The sequence below is a fragment of the Struthio camelus genome, chromosome 1 (genome assembly GCF_040807025.1).
Source record: "Struthio camelus isolate bStrCam1 chromosome 1, bStrCam1.hap1, whole genome shotgun sequence".
Classification (NCBI taxonomy): Eukaryota; Metazoa; Chordata; class Aves; order Struthioniformes; family Struthionidae; genus Struthio; species Struthio camelus.
This window is the reverse complement of record NC_090942.1, coordinates 7,913,094-7,930,798: the sequence shown is the minus strand read 5'-3', so window position 1 is coordinate 7,930,798 and position 17,705 is coordinate 7,913,094. Positions and strand designations below refer to the sequence as shown.

The window sequence follows — 17,705 nt, the reverse complement described above, 5'->3', positions numbered from 1 at the left end:
GGGACACGTGTGTGTGCTGGGCTTCCTTCAAATGGGGGCATTTTTGCAGAATGTGGGTCTAAGCTGGGGTTTTTTTTGTCTCTTTGAGTCCCTGAAGACCTCAGCTGCACCAGCTGCTCTCCTTTACCTTCCAGCCCATTTGGCTTTCTCTAACTTGCTGTAAAGTCAATCACAAGACACAGATCCCAAAATATGTTTCAAATATATTTTGGTTCCAAGGTTGGCCAGAGGCAGGCACTTCTGGACAACGCATAGACAGCGATGGTGGAGCAGGCGAAGCAAAATGTTCATCAAGCACACAGGACTAGAAAGCATCCTTGGTTCAGGATTAGCTGAGCAAAGACCTTTCCTGACAGACGGTTTTGAATAACCTCTAACCATGGAGACTCCACATGCTGTTCACACAGTCCACCTCTCACAGGAAATGCAGCACTCAGGGCTGCGGCGAGTGCCTGTGCCGTAGCCTCTGCGGTGCCTGGCCCATGGAGCGATCGCTTCTGCCAAGTAGAGCGGAATGAACGAGGAGAAGGCAGCTCCGGGCTTCGTCAGTCCCCAAAGAAGTGGCCTATACCAAAATAGACATGCACGTCCTTGGGGAAAGCCACAGGTTTATGGCATCTGCAAGAGCGTCTTATTATATAAATGAAAGGAAAGCAGGGAGAGAAGCGGGTGAGAACCGGAAGGGAGGAGGGTGCCGGGTCACACCCCCGCTCTCATTTACACACCACCAACACCTCTACTGCTACCAGAAATGGGGCTGTTGGGGTTTTATCTTTTTTTCGAAGACCTGTCCTTTGGATCTGCATATCTGAAGACACCAGTGATGGGTGGAGGGCGGCCCTGGAGGGTGCAAGCCCTGAGCAGCCACCAATGGCTTTGCAGGACGTGTTGCCGGCTCCCCGAGGACAGAGCACCCTGACACCAGGGCAGCGAGCACCCTGGATCCCAGCAGCCCCATGAGGATGGGCCCAGCGGAGGGGAGCTGGCAGAGGGAGCAGAAGGAGACTGCAGTCTGCGTTACGTCAGGAACCACCTATTTATCCTTGTTAAGTTGGTCTGTCTCCTCCAGCTTTGTCCCGTTCAGCCTGCTGGTCTCCCAGCTCTTTTTTGGGATTTTATTGAAGGTGTTAACACAGACTCTCACCTTTCAGGCCCAGGCTGCAGGGCGCCGGATCTCCTTCTCCCTCCACGTTTCCAAGAAAACCCATCCCCTTCCCACCCACAAGCTGCTCAGGAAACTGCTGAGGCCACCGCGGCTCATCCCCTCTTCCTTGAGTCACTTGTGTCCATCTTCACCTTTCTTATTGCCCCAGTGGCCAAAGTCCCCCATGCTGAGTGCGACTTTATAGCCCTTGCACACCTTGCTCCATAAGAAGATGGCCACGTCCCCAGCAGAAGCTTTACTCTTTCTTTCTTAAGAGATGAAATCTGCAGCCGCGTGCTGTCTCCTGGCTCTGTTTTCGAGGAGAAAAGCAGGGCTGGAAGCTGAGGTGCCAGCATATGATTCCCATATGAACTTGCATGTTTTCAGAGACAAACCAGACACAACGGCATCTCTCTGCAATATACATTGCCATGTGGGACGCTGGCAGTGTCAGCTGGCCACACAAGGTGTTAGATATCTTTCTTCCCCTGAAATCCCGCCTGCTGTTTTGGAGCCAACACCATTGGGAGATCAGAGGGCAGCACAGCTATATCCACAAATGCCTTCCGGATCTGGCATGAGCCAGGCTTGCTTTCTGCCCATGGCGGTTGGACGGTCCCTAGTATCCATATTTTGTCCATCAGAGGCTTCTCCCAGCTGTTCTCCAGCAGGTACTTTGGAGCCTGTTTTTTCCTATTCAGCAGAAAGCTTTGAAAGGTTCATTTTTTAATCTGGTCCCCCGTAGGGAATAAAGTACAGCCTTCAATCCACATTTGTCTTTGCACAATGTGTTTAAAACAATGACTATCACCCTCCCCCCAGCTCCAGAGGCCTGAATGCCTAGTCTGAAATTCAAAGAACCCCAGGGCGCTAGGAAAATCGTTTTTACCCACTTGATGCTTGTGAGCAGAATTTGCCCATGCGGCTTTGTGGGTCTGAGGCTAGATTTGGGAGCTGCTCTCTCCTTCCAGGGGACGGGGTGTGCTTCTCAGAAAGAGCATTTGTCTTCCTAAAATTTAGACAACCTCCTGTGGGCTCCTGGGCAGTGTGGGACCACACTGCAGCTTGTTGTGAGGGTTAAAGATGTTGCCTTTCACGGCCTCAGTATTGATTTGATGAAACCACCTTTCCTGTCTTCACCGTGGCGGAGGTGCTCCTGCATCTGCCGCGACTGATCCCCAGAGCCAGTAGCTGCTATGTGGTAACGGGCAGGCACGTTGTCCAGCAGGGGGAGGTAGTTTGGGCAAGTTAGTGTTTCTGCAAGAACTTTTTCATTTCCTGGCTCCTCTGTCAGTAAGGGTACCACCTTCCTGACTTCATAATCTGGAGACCATAAAGCGTGCAAAACTCTAGTGCATTAACATAGATTTTGCATTTAACATTTATTACAGTAATGAGCTGCAGTGCAGTTCCTTCGTTGCCCTTTATTGAGTGTGATCGATCACCCCAGATCTTTCATTTAATGTCTCCAAGTCCCTCAGGGAAGCAGGCTTACCTAGTGGTTGAAGCTGCAAGACTTCTGGCTCGGCCACAGCTCGTGTTGCCGCCCATAGCCACAGCAACCAAATGCAGGCTCCCCGAGCCCATTAAAAACCTGGCAGGGTTTTATCCCCTAGAGTCTCAATCCGGCCATCGGCAGGAGCCAGGCAATGAGGACTTTCTTCCTCATCACACCTGCTTCCTGCCACCTTGCTTCTCCCTTTTTCTCTTTGTTACCTTCTCTGATGCGACCTTCTCTCCTGCTCGCTGTGATGGACCTGCCAGTGCAGAGGAGGAGCAGGGAGCAGGGTGATAAGACCTTTCACTCCCCCTAGGAACTGACACCTCTATCTTCCAGATGAGCAGGAGATGCTGCTATTCGCAAGATACCTGCAAGAAGCCACCGTTCAGCCAGCCATGGGTCACTGGGACAGACACGCTGTGGTGTGCCACAAGAAGAGAAGGGGAGTGGGTCACTGTGCTGCACCCCACCCCTGGAGAGACCTTTCGTCCGGGTTTTTCACACAAGCCAGCACTCACCTTTCTGAATAGAGGTGGACTTTATCTCCAGAAGAAAATCCCTTGTAGCTGGGAATGCTTTGGGAGAGCTGCTGATAACTCTGTTCGTTCCATGCAGGGGGAAAGTCCAGGGTTTATGGCCAGGGTTTATGCCCTTCCTACTCTGAGTCAAACCATTGCATTTCTCTTCATGCTAGTCAGAAAAATCAAACAAGTCATACACAGGAAATATGACGGCCCTAGATACCGAGGAACTTTATTTTGAGGAAGATGTTGCAGAAATCTCAGCCCAAAGCTTTGCCATTCAGCAGTGCTTTGGCCACCACCGTGCTGGAGGACCTTTGCAGCGCTTTCCAGGGATACAAAAGCATGACATGTTTTGTGCCCAGCTCACAGCACCTGCTGGTGGATTCACCTCTCAGGTTAGATCCAGCCCTGGGTATGACTGGAGCTCCTTAGAGAAAAACAATATGAACAAATGAGATCTGGAGGACTTCACTGCTGACTCCCAGGCATCTCCTCCATCCCACTTCAGGACGGCCCTCTCATCACGCAAGACCAACTCTGAGCTCTTCATTGCCCATCACAGTGCTTCACCCTGTGGGCACATCCGTTCTGGGGAGCAGAAAGGCAGTCAGCATCTCTGGGTCGGGGCACTGCCTGCCCTATCATTGCAATTTGTAGATCATGCAGGATCTAACATTATTTTAACAGTAATGAGGCAGTGGCCAACCCTGACCAGGGTTTTAGCTCTATCACGAGGTCAGAGAGACTCTCCGTTGCAAAATGTTCCTGCAGTCCTTTTCTCTTTTCATTGCCTGGAATAATACATTAACTTGTGCTTCTGGGCTTGCTATGCGAATACAAAGGTGGTGGAACTCTGTGTTGGGTCTGGAGGCTCTGCAGAGGGTTAGACATTGTCTCTTGACTCCCTCTGTCAGGTGTTTGTAGCCTGCATAGGAGAAGTTGTGGCAATGTGTCTACCGCAATGTGTCGGCGGCCTCCTGCCCAGGAGGTTGAGCCAGCGGTTCTCAAGGAAGGCCCAACATTTATGCACATATGTCGGACTGAGACTCTGATGGTACTTTGCCGCAGTAGTAATCTGTAGGGTGGGAGGGGTCCCATGTGTATTATGGTGAAAGTTGCCCACGTTTCTCACAGGCTGGGCAGCAGGCTTTGCTGAAGGAGCCACAAAAACAGGAGGCAGGACGCCCTGCTACTCCTGCGCCAGGCGACCTTGGGTAACTCTCACATCTTCTCTGTCCTCCATCCCCATCTGTGATAGGAAGAATGAACCCCCACACACAGCAATTGCTTTGCACTCGTCCGATGAAAAATGCTGTGTAAGTGCTAAGGTTAATGCACACAGAGTGTGGTGCCCTTTGAAAGACAGCGCAGGTTTGCTGGAGAAGGCAGAGCTCCTCTTCCTGAAGCAAATTGCTCTTCAACTATTGCCATCTTGTGGCGTCTGTGACCTGTTACTTGTTCCTTTTATCTGCTAATGGTGTTAGTGAGAATCAGCAATGTACACAGGCAATTTTAAAATGAAATGTAAATGAATCAGAAATGCCTACAGAAGAGCCATTAGCATAAATCCAATCAAAGGGCTTTGTTTAACTTGTTAAAAATGACTAAATATTTAGTGAGTGTGGGTGGGCAAGGTGATTCTTGCTCACACTCAAGAAGTTTTAGAAGCAAAACTATCATCTCTGATATTTCAAATGACTGAACTTAAAAGCAATTTGCTATCCTGAACTCTGCCTCCTTGGTATATAACTCACTGGACTATCATTGCATATTCAAGGAGACCACCTCTAAAATATTAGCTTTGCTTCTAATAATAGTCGACTCACTCTATAAGGAAATTCAGACTTTATATCCTGACAATTGCTCCACAATGAGCAAATCCTTTAAACAAATCCTGCTTATTTCAGTCATGTGAGTTGTCTCCTTGGGTCAGGCGCTCGGGGCGCAACGCAGCGCGGCACCACGACCCTCAGCAGGACCTCGCCGATCCGCGTTCGAGGTGCACCATCGAGATTGTCACCTTTGGTGGGATGCTTGTGCGTGAGTAAGAGCCATTACAGTGCCTAAGGGTTTTGCCTCAAACTGGGAAGACCTTGGTTCAATTCCCTGCCCTGTTGCTGGCTTTATCTGTAGAGTTTCATAAGGTGAACGTGACGCTGATGTTTCATGGCAGTTTAAGCTGGTGTAAACCAGAACTGCCAGCAAACCCTTCTGCTTTCCCTCTGCCTCCGTCCACCGTTTCCACGTCCGCACCTCTCCAGCCGAAGCTGCCACAAGCATTTGCAGAGCCTCTCTGACTAACCCAAAAGGAAAAAAAAAATAATTTTTTTTTAATAACAGTAATAGCAACAATAATAATAATAATAATGAAAGCAAGATTTGGCTCTACACGTTGGATGAATTCAAATAAACCAGGTAAAACCAAAGGTCGGATTTTGTTCTGCAGCGACTCCGTGAACGCTGCAGGTGTTACTGAAGTCGACGCCGCTGCAAACAAGTGGCGAAGGGGGCCTGCAGAAATGCCTTTCATTTGGGAACAGCATCTCCTTCCCACTGTTTCACTCTCCGGCGTGGAGGTTTCACTCGATGATTTCCGCAGGGTTTCATGAGGGAGGGTGTTAATTGCATTTCTGGAAATCAAAGCGTCCGTCTTTGCCGCCGCCGCAGTAGCCGGGGCCGTTTGCTGATTTCTGCTTTGCTGTTTTCACACATTAAGCGCTTCCCTGAGCGCTGCCTCCTCGCGCCGAAGCTGTCCGCGCTCGGTGCCGGCCGGGAGGCGGCCTTTGCTGCAGGTCTGCGTGGGAAACGCTTCGTCCGGACGGATGTGCCTCCGTGACGGGCTGGGGTGACGCTGCAGGCGTCCGGCTCCCCATCCCCTTCCAGCCGGGTTAAAGCAGACCGCTGCATTAAAGCACTTTGCACGTGCTGGTGGCCTGCCTGAGGGTAATGCAGCATCTCCAGCTTATCCTCACCATACCCACCAGCTTTTTCCCCCTGAAAAAAGGCTCTTTCAGTGTGTGGCAGAGCTAACTCATCCTGCTGGAGACAGCCAAAGAGGACATCAGGTGGAGGAAAGCTGTCCTTACATTGCCGTTAACACCCTGGCCACTGGTGGTGGAGGAGGAGCGGGGTGCAAAGCGCCGGACGAGCTCTTCCCAGGAGTGCTGGGTCAGTGCCAGCCCCGACCCCGGGGGAGCCGCTCCACTGCCTGCTTCCACCCTTGCCTCTGCCGCACGCTGGCAGCTTGGGAGGTCCAGCTGCACCAGAGAAATATTGCGTCCTGGCATCGCCACCGACCGTCCCTGTTAAATAGTATCCACAGGCTTTCCAGCTGCATGGGAAGCAGGTACTTTCCAGGAGCTTCTTAGCAGAGTTACTAATTATGGGCTCCGCTTAGTACACCTTGCTTTCTCCTGACCTAGCTGGACTGGCAGCTGGATGTGAAAGAGATGTTTAGGTTTCTCCAGATCACTCTGCCGGAAGATTGTTATGGCAACATGCTTAGCTTCAGCCTCTCAAAGACCGCAGACTGTCTAAATCCTGCTTCGGTGCTAAACTGCTGTAAGGCCAGGCCTTGCTTTCCCAATGCAAAGGGAAAATTACCAGGCAGTGATTTGTATCGAAAGAAGGAGTTGCATCGAATATGCACGGCTTCTTACAGGGCGCTTTATCTGCACCTCCTGCAGCCCTTTGCTGACATCATGCCCATTTCCCAAAGGAGGAATTCAAGGTATAAACCCCATTTCCTCTGCTTTGGGTGCCCAGCTGGAGTGACACTAGGGTGAGATTCAGCTCCACTTTAGCAGTCGACAGTGCAAGTGTGCTTAAGGTCTTACTATGGTCAGCGGGGATCTAACGGATGCTGTTGGAGGAGGCTGTATGACAGCCACCGACCATACGGCCACTCACAGGAGACGTCAGTGTGTAGGTGCCTGAGCCTGGAGCTGGATCCCACCCCAAATTAAGGTGATTTAAGGGCTGCCCGTCTCCAGCAGTGCAGGTAACACTGGGTACAGCTGCCCCTCCATGAGGAAGGAGCAGAGCCGGGGCAGCCCTGGAGGGCTACGTTTGGTGCTCCGACGGAAGGAAAAGTAATGGCTGAGCCTGGTTTCGGGGGGCAGAACAGGCAAGGTTGCTGCGATCGTTTCGCTCCTTGCAACAGCGTGCTTTAGTCTTTTGTGCCTGGACACGGCCCTGGAAAGCATCAGGCCCCTCATAAACAGAAGCACCCAAGGCTATGCAGTGCATCAGTGGCAGAGGAGAGCAGAGACCCTCCACTATGTCCTTATCTACAGGACTGGTACTTTAACGAGCGACTCCTTCATGTGAGCCCCAGCCCCTCTGCATCACGTCAGGCCCATTGTGAGGTCTAAGAAGAATTAAAGAGCGCGTTTGCCTTCTGTTGGGTCCTGGCAGCAGGACAGCATTTCCCCCATGGGTCCAGCTACACTCCCACTCAGCAGTAACAAAAACCTGCAGCTACTGGATGGGGTTGGCAGCCGTGGGAGAAAGAAAAATCCTGGATGGAGAGTAAGTCAGAAGACTACTTGCCAGAAAATTATCTGAAGCAGGTGGTTCCAGCTCCGAGGAACTCAATTTATATTCTCAAATGACTGGCTGGAAGCTGTGCACGACTCCATAAACAAGCACAATGCAGGCGAGGCAGATGTTTCAGCGAATGCCAGCCGCTGGAATACGATAGCTCGCTCGGTTCGGCTGCGCCCATCGCTTGCGATGGTAATTCGGGAAGTTAGTATTTAAGGTTCATCCCCAGGGAGCGCCTATCGGTTAGCTGCAGATCTGGCTGGAACGACCGCACACCCGTCTCCGAAACAAAGAGGGAGGGCAGTGCGCAGAGCAGCCTTGCCGAAGGTGAGGCTCCTGGCTTATTTATAGACTCAAGACTTGGAAAGAATCATGGTGCGGGAAAATATGTAGTATGTGGGCTGTGCTGGATGAAAAAAATTAGGTGGATTTCTTCAGTGGGACCATATTAAAAATATTCCAGGTCAGAGCTTCCTTCCCACACCGACAGCTTCTGTTCACAAAGCAACAGGCTGTGGCATTTGGAAATAAAGCCCAGATGTACGTGGTAAGCTTTTGTCAGCGCTGCTCTCCCAGGCAGAGGCATGATGAAGTGCGATTTGTGACCAACAAAAGCCTCTGGTGTTGATAGTGTAACCAGGCAATGCACGGGGGTGGAATAAGCTACGTGATGATGATAACAGCGTTGCGCTGGTGGCATCCACGTTGCAGAGCAGCGTGGTTTTCCCATAGAGCTCTCCCAGGGTGCCGGAGCATTCCCGGACCAAATCTTCAGGCCTGCGTGGGAGGTGGGGGGGGATATCGACCTTCTGGTGCAGCAGCATCTGAGGAAATGAGAGACGTGAAATTGCAATAATGGCTCGTTGCAGCCAAAATGCTCTGTCACAGCAGTTCCCAAACGACGAGGTCAATGGGAACAACCGGGAGTGCCACACGGGGCTCAGGCTGAGTGAGGTAGTGGGACGTGGCTTTGGGAAACCAAGTGCCAGTCTGGAAGGGTGAAGGGCAGATGCGAGACGGGACGAACGAGAGGAGAGCGCTGCCTGTGCACCCCGGCCTCCGTCAGTTTGCTAAGGATCTTACTCCTGCAGCTGTTTTCTTTAAGGGCTGCTGAAAGGTTGAAGTTCAAGCTGGTTACATCAAAGAAAATCGGATGTAGCTCGTGCTCCACACCGTGTTTCACTATCTTAGTGCGTGTTTCACTATCTTATCTCAATAAAACATATTGCTACTTCTCTCTTAGGAGTGAAGTGCATCACTCCTCACTCATCTACGACACACGTGCTGCCCCTGTAGAGTCTCGCCAGGCTTGTAGGCAGTGGAAGCGCTGTGGAAGCGGGCTATGACTGCTCTCAGCTGAAGGTGCCACCTGGCACCTGCCACCAGATGCTTGGCCAGGTCCATGTTTTGAGCACAGTGATGCCTATATTTAGGTAACAAGGCAGATGTTGTCTGCATGGATGAATTTCTGAGGCTGAAGGAGGAGGAGGTGGCTCATGCGTAGACCAGATAGCAGCCCTACACAAAGCACAAGAAAGGCTGCTGAGTTCCCAACCCCATGTCCCATTTCCATGTGGAGACCAAATAGCCTGTAACGAAGAGCAGTTCTGCAGGGTCTGCTGTCCATCCTGGTAAAACGGGGGGGTTTGATCCAAAGTCTGCAATACCAGACGGTGCCACAAGCAACAAGCAAGTCCGAAAGTCTGGCCCTTGTCTTATATGTTTGCAAGAGGAGTTAGCACTGGAGCATTGTTGCAATTGCTGGTGGCTTGGGTTCTTCCTAGGCTTGACAAGGCCATGATGTCAAACAGGTGGGAGACAGTAAAGGCAGGGATGGGAATACCTGTTCTGATACATTTTCTGGAAGATTTTGGTAAGGAAAAGAGGAATGCAGCAGTAGCCAAGTTTAACACCTCAGGCTGCCCTTGCAGAAGGCCAAGGGAAGACCATGTGGATGCGCTTTGCTCCACGGCTTCACTGCAGAAGAGTCCTGCCAACCACGCAACGCTCTCGCCAGGAACGGTGGGGAAGAGTGTCACCTTCCCGAATCGCCCACGAGGCTCCATCTCACCGGGCACTTTTCCATTGCAGCTGTGACTCAGCCTGCCTGGCTCGTGGCAGCTCTTGGCATCAGTGCCAGAGGTTGACAGCCCTTCACCAGAGCCACATGACGCCTGGGGAAACACGCGGCGAGGAGCCAGGAGGCTCCTCGGTGCTGTCAGGGTGACCAAACGCAGGAGCAAGGCATGAAATGCAGCAAAAGCAGGGAGGAGGAGACAGAAATTGCAAAGAAAGTTGCAAAGTCTAAAGTGCTGCTCTTGCAGCATCGTTGCGTCCCGCGGTTCAAAAGTACAGAGGTCCCATGCTGGGGAGCCTCCATCTGCAGGCACGCAGCTGGAAGGGCTCCAGCTTCCCCATCCAGGGCATGCCCATGGGATCAGCCATTAGGGTTGATCACCACCCTAGTGTCCAGAGGCCAGGGGGACACGCAGGCAGGAAAAGGGTGTGTAGGGATTAGGGCCCTTCTCCCCAACGCCACACGCTAGCTGGGAAACCTTGGGCAAGTCACCCAAGGTCATCTTCTCCCATGATAAACGCCCACATCCAAACTAGGCTCCTCCTCTAAAAAAACGGGCACCATTTTACAGGTCAATATACATAAATTAAGTTCTAAAAAGTGTTATTTCTTGCTATCGACCCAAAAGGCGAGTGTCGGGAGTGCCCAGCTCAGTCTCTGCATTGCGGTCAGCTGTGTCTGTGCAGATGAACTCTGCCTGTAGCCTCTGGCTTGCAGTCTCCATCTGCAAAATGGGCCCAATGGCCCTTTCCATGGGAGCGGGGAGGTGCGGAGCTGGGGCAGCACACGCGCTTTCCAGAGTTGGGCCACTGGGGAGCAAACCTGGCTGCAGTGGCAGGAGAGTTTCATCGTCCTGTGGGCACAGCGAGGCCTTATCGCCGGGCTGGACGAGGGAGGTGAGGACGGGCGAAGGGTCACCCCAGCTGCATAAATACAGAGAACGGCCGGACGCACCGTCCAGGAGAGGAAATTGCACTTCCTTAAGCTGTTATAAACCACGGTGGAAAAGTTTAATAAAAGCAGTCAGGGAGGTATCATTTATTTGGATCTTGCAAAGGCTTCTGATACAATCTCCCATCAGAGACTATTAAAGCCCCTTATCAGATGTTAAAGGGGCAAAGTCCCAGGTTAGTGACAGAAAACAAAGTCACAGCGAACATCTGCTCCTCTAAGCAAAGAGAAGCAAACACCAAGGCATGGCACAAGGCCAGCAGTGGCATCATTACTATTTAATACTCTTTGAGTATTAACGACGTGCGGGAAGAAGAAGAAAGCGAGGCGAGGAAAGCCGACAATAGCATAAGTTCACTTTGCATTGTAAAAGCAGAGCAAGTCAGTGCGAAACCATGTTGTGAAGGTGTTTTGCAGCACGAGAAATGCAATTATCACAAGGGGGTTAAAGTTCTTGCATCAAAAAAAAAAAAAAACGCAGCAGTTGCATTTCAGACTGATGGAAGAGGTTGCTCAACACGCAAGGCCTTACTTCCGAGATGCTAAGTCAATACCGATGGTTAAGCATAGGACCAGCCCCGCGTGGCAGTGGAACTGGTCCGCAAGTGTTAAAGTAAGGATTCAGCAGGATGGGGGCTGAATTTGCTCATCAAATTTTACCAGTAACTTAAGTGCGAATCCCGAAATGAGAAAATCCACTTTCACTACCGTTTCTTCTCTTGGTTTTAATCAGCTCGATTTGCTCGTTATTCTTGTCACACGGCAGTTTATTGCTTACAAACATTGCACGGGCAGGTTGCGTGGTTTTATTAAGAAAAAAAAAAAAACCACCACGGGTCCAGCTACCTTTAAGACACAGAACGGAAACAGTGTGGACGCTGCTCCTCTTGTCAACGCTGAAGGCAGAGCCAAATTTGAGCCCTACACCGCTCAGAAACATTGCTTAAATTTAACTCGGCAGAGTTAAATACGTACAACATATACGTACAACAAAGATATACGTACAACAAAGCGCTCTGGCCGAAGATATTTGAGCCGCTCATAGTCCGCGCTCCGAGCCATCAAGGGAAAGAGACTGCCGAAATTCAGGCTCTGCCGGCAGCGCTGCACCTGTGAAGGTTAAGGACATCTGCTGTTTACTTATGTCGGCGCGCGGGAGGCAGCCGGCTCTGATGTGGCTTCACAACCAGGCGGCACCCAAGGGGGTGCAAGACAGAGGGCTCGATTTTTTCCCCCCTCCCTTTTTCGCACTTCCTAAAGCGTATAGAGCAGAGCGGTCTGGTGGCTTTGGCCAAACCGTTGCAGATCCTGGAATTTCTGGGAGAGATTTTCGTAACTGTGATTAACACCATTTAAAAAAAAAAAAAAAAAAAAAAGGCCATTGAATCAACTTCCATCTTTGTGTGATATCTCAGGTGGGAAGCACCTTCCCTTTCCCAGGCCGTTTTCCCCGGGTGGAAGTTGTCGTTTGCATCCGCCGGACCCGTCGGCGCCCATTAGGACCGAGGACTGCGGGCGCCAGCCTGGGGAGGACGAGCCACCTCCAGCGTCCACGTCGTGCAAAGCGTCTCGCTCTTGTCACGGCCACCCCGAAGAGCGGCGGGAAGACCCCTGCCCGCCCGCCTCTTCCTTCTTGGAGACCCTTCCCCAACCGCTGGTAGCCCCGCTCCCTTTCCTGGTATCTCCACTTGGACATGAACCTTGACGTATTTGGGTCTTCCTCGGGTCACGCTACCACCTGGAAACCCCCGTACTTCAAAAACAAACAAACAAACAAACAGCCTAGCTCTCACGGTTGCGGAGAAAAGAAGAAAACGTGCTTCCGTTCCTTCCCTGCCCTCCCAAAGAAAGCCGAAAGGGAAAAAACGTCCAGGAGATACGTACCGATTTTTAAGCCCTGGCTTGGTTTTCTTCGTTGTTCCGCGGAGGGACGGCGCCCCAGGGGACTGCCACAGAAGAGTCTGCAAATCGGTTAATTAATCGAAGCGTTATTAGCGGCTTCGGAGGAGGTGCCCGGCACCGGGGTCTCTCCCGCGCTTCTGGGCCTCAGCGCCGCGGCCCGGGCCCGTTACGGCCGCTGGGTAAGATAAACGGGTTAATCAAAAGCAGGCAGGAAAAGCAGCGTTTTCATTTCTTCTCTTTCTCCTCATTTTCAAGCAGGGCTTTTCTCTTCCCCCCCGCCGCCCCCCTTCAAGGACAGGTGCACGAAGGGCAGGCTGGGGCTTCGCAGGCCGTCTCGTCGTCAGGTATTTCATCGCCAAGCGCAATAAGCCAACGGCCTTCCTTCTGGTGCGCGCCAGGCCGGGCGGCCCGCAGGCCGAGGCGGGAATCCGCTCCCCGCTGCCTTCAGACGGCCACTACGCGGGGGGGTTCACCTTTCTTTTCTAGTTTTCGGGTAAGGGCCAGGCGAGCCGCAGGCCGCCCGCCCCCGCCAGCGCTGAGTCGCCTCGGTCGCGACTGAATTTCCTCTGTGAAACGCTCCTGGAAACAGCTTTTTGGTTATTCAAGGATGTTTTGGAATAAGGAATTGCACCGATACGGAGGGTATTTCGGCAGCTGAGTTTAAAATGAAATGTCTGAATCAGCCCCGGCTGGAAAATCTGGGGTTCGGTGTTGGCTAATATCACAAAACTGCACAAAACAGCCCGCTGGGAGGCACTGGGCCTTTGCTAGGGGTGCAGAAAGCACCCAAGGTATTTGAGGCTGCAGTCGGGGTGGTGGGAACGAAGGACAGGTTGGATCCCCGGGGGTGAGGAGAGCCTGCTGGGGGGAGCAGGGGGGTGCGCCCGGCCAGACTCGGCCCCCACCTTGCAAGGAGGGCTTGCTCCGAGACGCAAGGGGCAGGGCTGCAATGCATCCTGCCCCCCGCAGGGGTTGCAACCCCGCCGTGCAATGCAACCTTCCCTCCCGCAGGGGTTGCAACCCGGAGTGTAATGCAACCTGACCCCACCCCCACAGGGGTTGCACCCTGCGGTGCAATGCAACTTTCCCTCCGGCAGGGTTCGCACCCCAGGATGCAAAGCAACCTGCCCCCTCCCCGCAGGGGTTGCAACCCGGGGTGCAATGCAACCCCAACCTCCCCCCGCAGGGGTCGCACCCTGTGGTGCAATGCAACCTAACCCCCCACAGGGGTCGCACCCCACGGTGCAATGCAACCTGCCCCCTCCCCGCAGGGGTCACACCCCGCAGTGCAATGCAACATGCCCCCTCCCTGCAAGGATTGCAACCCGGGGTGCAATGCAACCCCCTCCCAGGGGTCGCACCCCCCAGTGCAATGCAACCTTCCCTCCCGCAGGGGTTGCACCCCGTGGTGCAATGCAACACCTCCCCCCCGCAGGGATCGCACCCTGGGGTGCAATGCAACCTGCCCCCTCCCCGCAGGGGTTGCAACCCGGGGTGCAATGCAACCCCAACCTCCCCCCGCAAGGGTCGCACCCCCCGGTGCAATGCAACCCCCCCCCGCAGGGGTCGCACCCCGGGGTGCAATGCAACCTAACCCCCCACAGGGGTTGCAACCCGGGGTGCAATGCAACCCCAACCTCCCCCCGCAAGGGTCGCACCCCGGGGTGCAATGCAACCCCCCCCCCCCGCAGGGGTCGCACCCCGGGGTGCAATGCAACCTAACCCCCCACAGGGGTCGCACCCCGCAGTGCAGTGCAACCTGCCCCCTCCCCGCAAGGGTCGCACCCCGAGGTGCAATGCAACCTGCCCCCTCCCTGCAGGGGTTGCAACCCCGGGGTGCAATGCATCCTGCCCCACCCCCCCCCGGCATGGGTCGCATCCCGGGGTGCAACGCAACCTCTCCCCCCCCCTCCCCGCAGCGTTGCAGGCCCGGAGGGGGGGGGGGTGGATTGCAGCAGGGGGACGCGCGCGCGCGCCGCCCCCTCCCTCCCTCCCGCCAGCGGAGCGCGCGCGCGCGCGGGATCGTGAGGGGAGGGGGAGGGCCCTGCGCGCGCGGCCGCCGCCAGGCGGGGCGGGGCGGGGCGGGGGCGGTGACGCGGCGGCCGGCGCGCGGGGCGAGGCGAGGCGCGCGGCGCGGCGCGCGGGGCGGGGGGTGGTGGACGGGACGGGGTGGGGGGGGGGGGGAGGTTTAACCCCGCCGTGCCCGGCGGCGGCCGCGGCGGCGGCATTTCTATTCAGGCGGCGCTGAGGGAGCCCGGCGCGCCCGGTGCATTGTGGGACTGGGCTGGGAGTCCCGTTCGCGGGAGGAGGCGGAGGGCGAGGAGGCGAGCCGGTAAGAGGGAGACCCGAGGAGGGAGGGAGGGAGAGGGGGGGGTGGGGGTGCAAGGCGGGGAGATTTAAAGGGGAATTCGCCTCCGCCGCTGTGCCCGGCCGGCCTCGGTGCGGGGGGCGGGGGGGGGGCGGCGGCGCGGCGCCGGCGGGACGCGGGCTGCCCGCCCGCCCGGCCCGGGCCTCCGCTGCCCTCCCTGCGCCCGGCCCCGGGGGAAGGGCGGGCGGGGGAAGGAGATGGGGGGGGAAGGTTGCGCCGCGCCGCCGCCGCCGCTTTAAAAAAATCCACCCGGCGCCCCGGCTGGCAACGGACGGGTTAAATTTTTCGCCTGTCGACATTTTTTTTTTTTTTTTTGCCTTCCCCTTCCTCCCCCCCCCCCAAATCCTCACAACGCGGCGGCGGCGGGGGGGGGGGAGGGGGCGGCGGGCTCGCGCCCAACGTCCAACGTCCCTCGGCCGCCCCGCGCGCGCCGTTGTGGGGGGGGAGGGGAGTGGGGGGGGGGGGAGGTGGTGCCGCCGCTACCGCCGCCAGCAACGGGTTAACCCCGCCCCGGGTGACACGGTACCTGCCCGCGCCGCCTCCCCGCGCCGCGCACGTACCTACGGCATCTGCCTGGGCCGAGGCGGCGGGCGGCGAGGAAAGGGGGCTCCCTCGGCCCGCGGAGAGCGCAGGCTGCGCGCACGGCTCCTCCTCCGCCTGCACAGCCAGCCCGGCTGCCGCCCCCCCCCCCCCCCCCCGCGGCTGCACAAAGAGCAGCAGCGAAGGCCCTGGCTCGCCTTTAAAGGCAGCAGCTGGATATTTAAGGTGTCCCAGGGCCATGTCTCTCCGCCGGCCTCCGCGCAGGGCGCGGCGCATAGGTGGCTGTCGCGGCTCCTCGCCCTCTAGCTCCCACGCGGTCGGGTGGCTGTTAGTTGCGCTTGGGGTTGTTTTGGGTAGGTACCTGGCTCCCGCTCTGCCTCGGGCCCGTGCTTTTCTTCTTTATGCTAAGCGCTTTAGGGAGGCAAGGGTTAAAACCTTTTTTTTTTTTTTTTTTTACTGTTTATTATGCCGTGCTCTTAAAGTATGAAACATCTGGGTTATGAGGTGTTTTCTTCTACCGGGGACGGAGGTTTTTATTTTGCAAATGCACTTTGCGCTCAAATTGCATGCTTGCATAGAGTGCCAGAAGTCTCAGGAAACTTAAGACTTAACACTGTTGCTTCCATGGCGGTCTGTGAAATACATTGTTGCATGCTGCTTTATTGAAATCTTCATTAAGAAGTTATTGTGTTTGCGCACTGTGGATGTTTTCCATTAAATAAAATGGTCTTGTTTGCTTCGATATTTATTTTCAAATCGGGAAACATAGTTAACTGTATCTTACAGACTGCAAAAAGTTCCTAGTAGACTGTGGCTCCTGAATCCTTTCCTATCTAAGTAGGCAGAGAGTGCTAAGCATATTGCAATTACTAGTTAGGTGAAGGGAAATGTTTCCCTTATGGGGCAAGCTGCTTTTTACAAATTTCTGGGAATAATTAGAATAAAGTAAAAAATTTCCCCTCCTTGAAAAAAGCTTTTGTCTCCCATTTCTGTTGACAGGTTGTTTTCCAGTCAGTATCTCTTTTGTTTTAATTGCAAGTGCTTAGGGTCTTGCATTGGAAGACAACAGCTACAAACTAAATTCATTGCTCATCCAAGACACGTTCTTGTAACTAGAGTTTGGATTACTGCCCAAGCCTGGGCTTTAGAAGATTTGTTTTAAGTAAGTGACACGCCTCCCGAAGAAGGAGGGAAAACACTGTAGAGGGGAGTTGGGTTCCATATCGGAAGTTCTCAGGGAGCTTAAAACTTGAATTCTTGCAAACTATATTCAATAAATTAGCAGACTTAAAGCTTTAGGTAGCTGAGGTAGTTAAGAAGTATACAGAGGGGATTGGTTACACAGTCTGTAGACTTATTCTTTTTTTTTTCTTTTTTTAGTGCTATTGAACTTACTGAGTACTGGTCAGTTGTATTTGTTTTCTTGCTTTTCAGCTTAACCTAGTAACAGCATGATCATCACTATCATGTTGTGTCAGTAATGCAGGCTGAAGTCTGTTCTTGTTGTTGTTGTTATGCAAGATACTTGCTTTCTAAGAAACTGCTGTATGTAGATCATTTTCAGTAATTCCTGAAAACTTTTTCTTTGAGGAAGATAAATTGCGTATTATCACTGCTGTTCCTGTTTAGAAGTCATTTCAGTTAGGCCTCTTAGTTTTGGAGTGTGGTGTGTGGCTGAGTCAGAGTGGAAAAACATTCTAAAATTAGACATGCATTGTTAAGAATTTTATTAAATGAGTTACATCAGTGTCTTTTTACATTAATGTTCTAATGGGCAATTCTCTGTGTATTCTCAGTGTCATTATTTGACTAAAAAAGGGCTTGAGAAGCAAGAAGTTCTTTTTTTTTCTCAGCATTTCATGTTTATTATATTGAAATGTAAAATGACGTAATTGTAGGTAAACCATCCTGATTAAATACTTTCTCTTTTTTGTTCTTCTGTTACCTGTACTAACGTAACTCTGGGGTTGTATTTTCCCCCAAGGAGAACAGGTGTATCAAGGAGTTTCAGCTTCTTGCATCAGAACTGAAGCAGAACCATTATTTGAAAAGTGTCTTATTTTTGAAATTAATATGTTAATGACTAAAGTTGTGATCCTGCATTGAACTGAGTACAAACATGTGTCTGCTGAGTGTGTTGCAGGATCAGGGCC

At 53.3% G+C, this 17,705-nt stretch overlaps 1 protein-coding gene and 2 long non-coding RNA genes across 13 annotated transcripts in view; 2 read left to right on the top strand and 1 right to left on the bottom strand.

Annotated features, from left to right (window-relative positions):
• Positions 1 to 571: 571 nt before the first annotated feature.
• LOC138062001 (uncharacterized) lies at positions 572 to 5,466 on the top strand. The gene is made up of 2 exons (XR_011135964.1): positions 572 to 1,815; positions 2,982 to 5,466. It is a non-coding gene; the product is annotated as an uncharacterized lncRNA (long non-coding RNA).
• Positions 1,808 to 15,707, bottom strand: LOC104147670 (uncharacterized). Of its 2 annotated transcripts, XR_011135945.1 has the most exons (4): positions 15,573 to 15,704; positions 12,627 to 12,703; positions 11,748 to 11,852; positions 1,808 to 5,466 (listed from the first exon to the last, which is right to left on the bottom strand). It is a non-coding gene; the product is annotated as an uncharacterized lncRNA (long non-coding RNA). The 2 variants fall into 2 exon arrangements; XR_011135940.1 differs by lacking the exon at positions 1,808 to 5,466 and having other exon boundaries at positions 10,785 to 11,852; positions 12,627 to 12,819; positions 15,573 to 15,707.
• The window catches only part of SEPHS1 (selenophosphate synthetase 1), a 27,019-nt gene continuing 24,079 nt past the window's right edge, over positions 14,766 to 17,705 (top strand). For 3 of the 10 annotated variants that reach the window (XR_011135845.1, XM_068916525.1, XM_068916258.1), the window contains exon 1: positions 14,766 to 14,976. The gene's annotated coding sequence lies outside the window, so the exon portion shown is untranslated. Of the gene's footprint in view, positions 14,977 to 15,576; positions 15,906 to 16,539; positions 16,715 to 17,705 lie in introns of those variants that run through there. The other 7 variants (XM_068916603.1, XM_068916756.1, XM_068916681.1 and 4 more) reach the window with 6 other exon arrangements.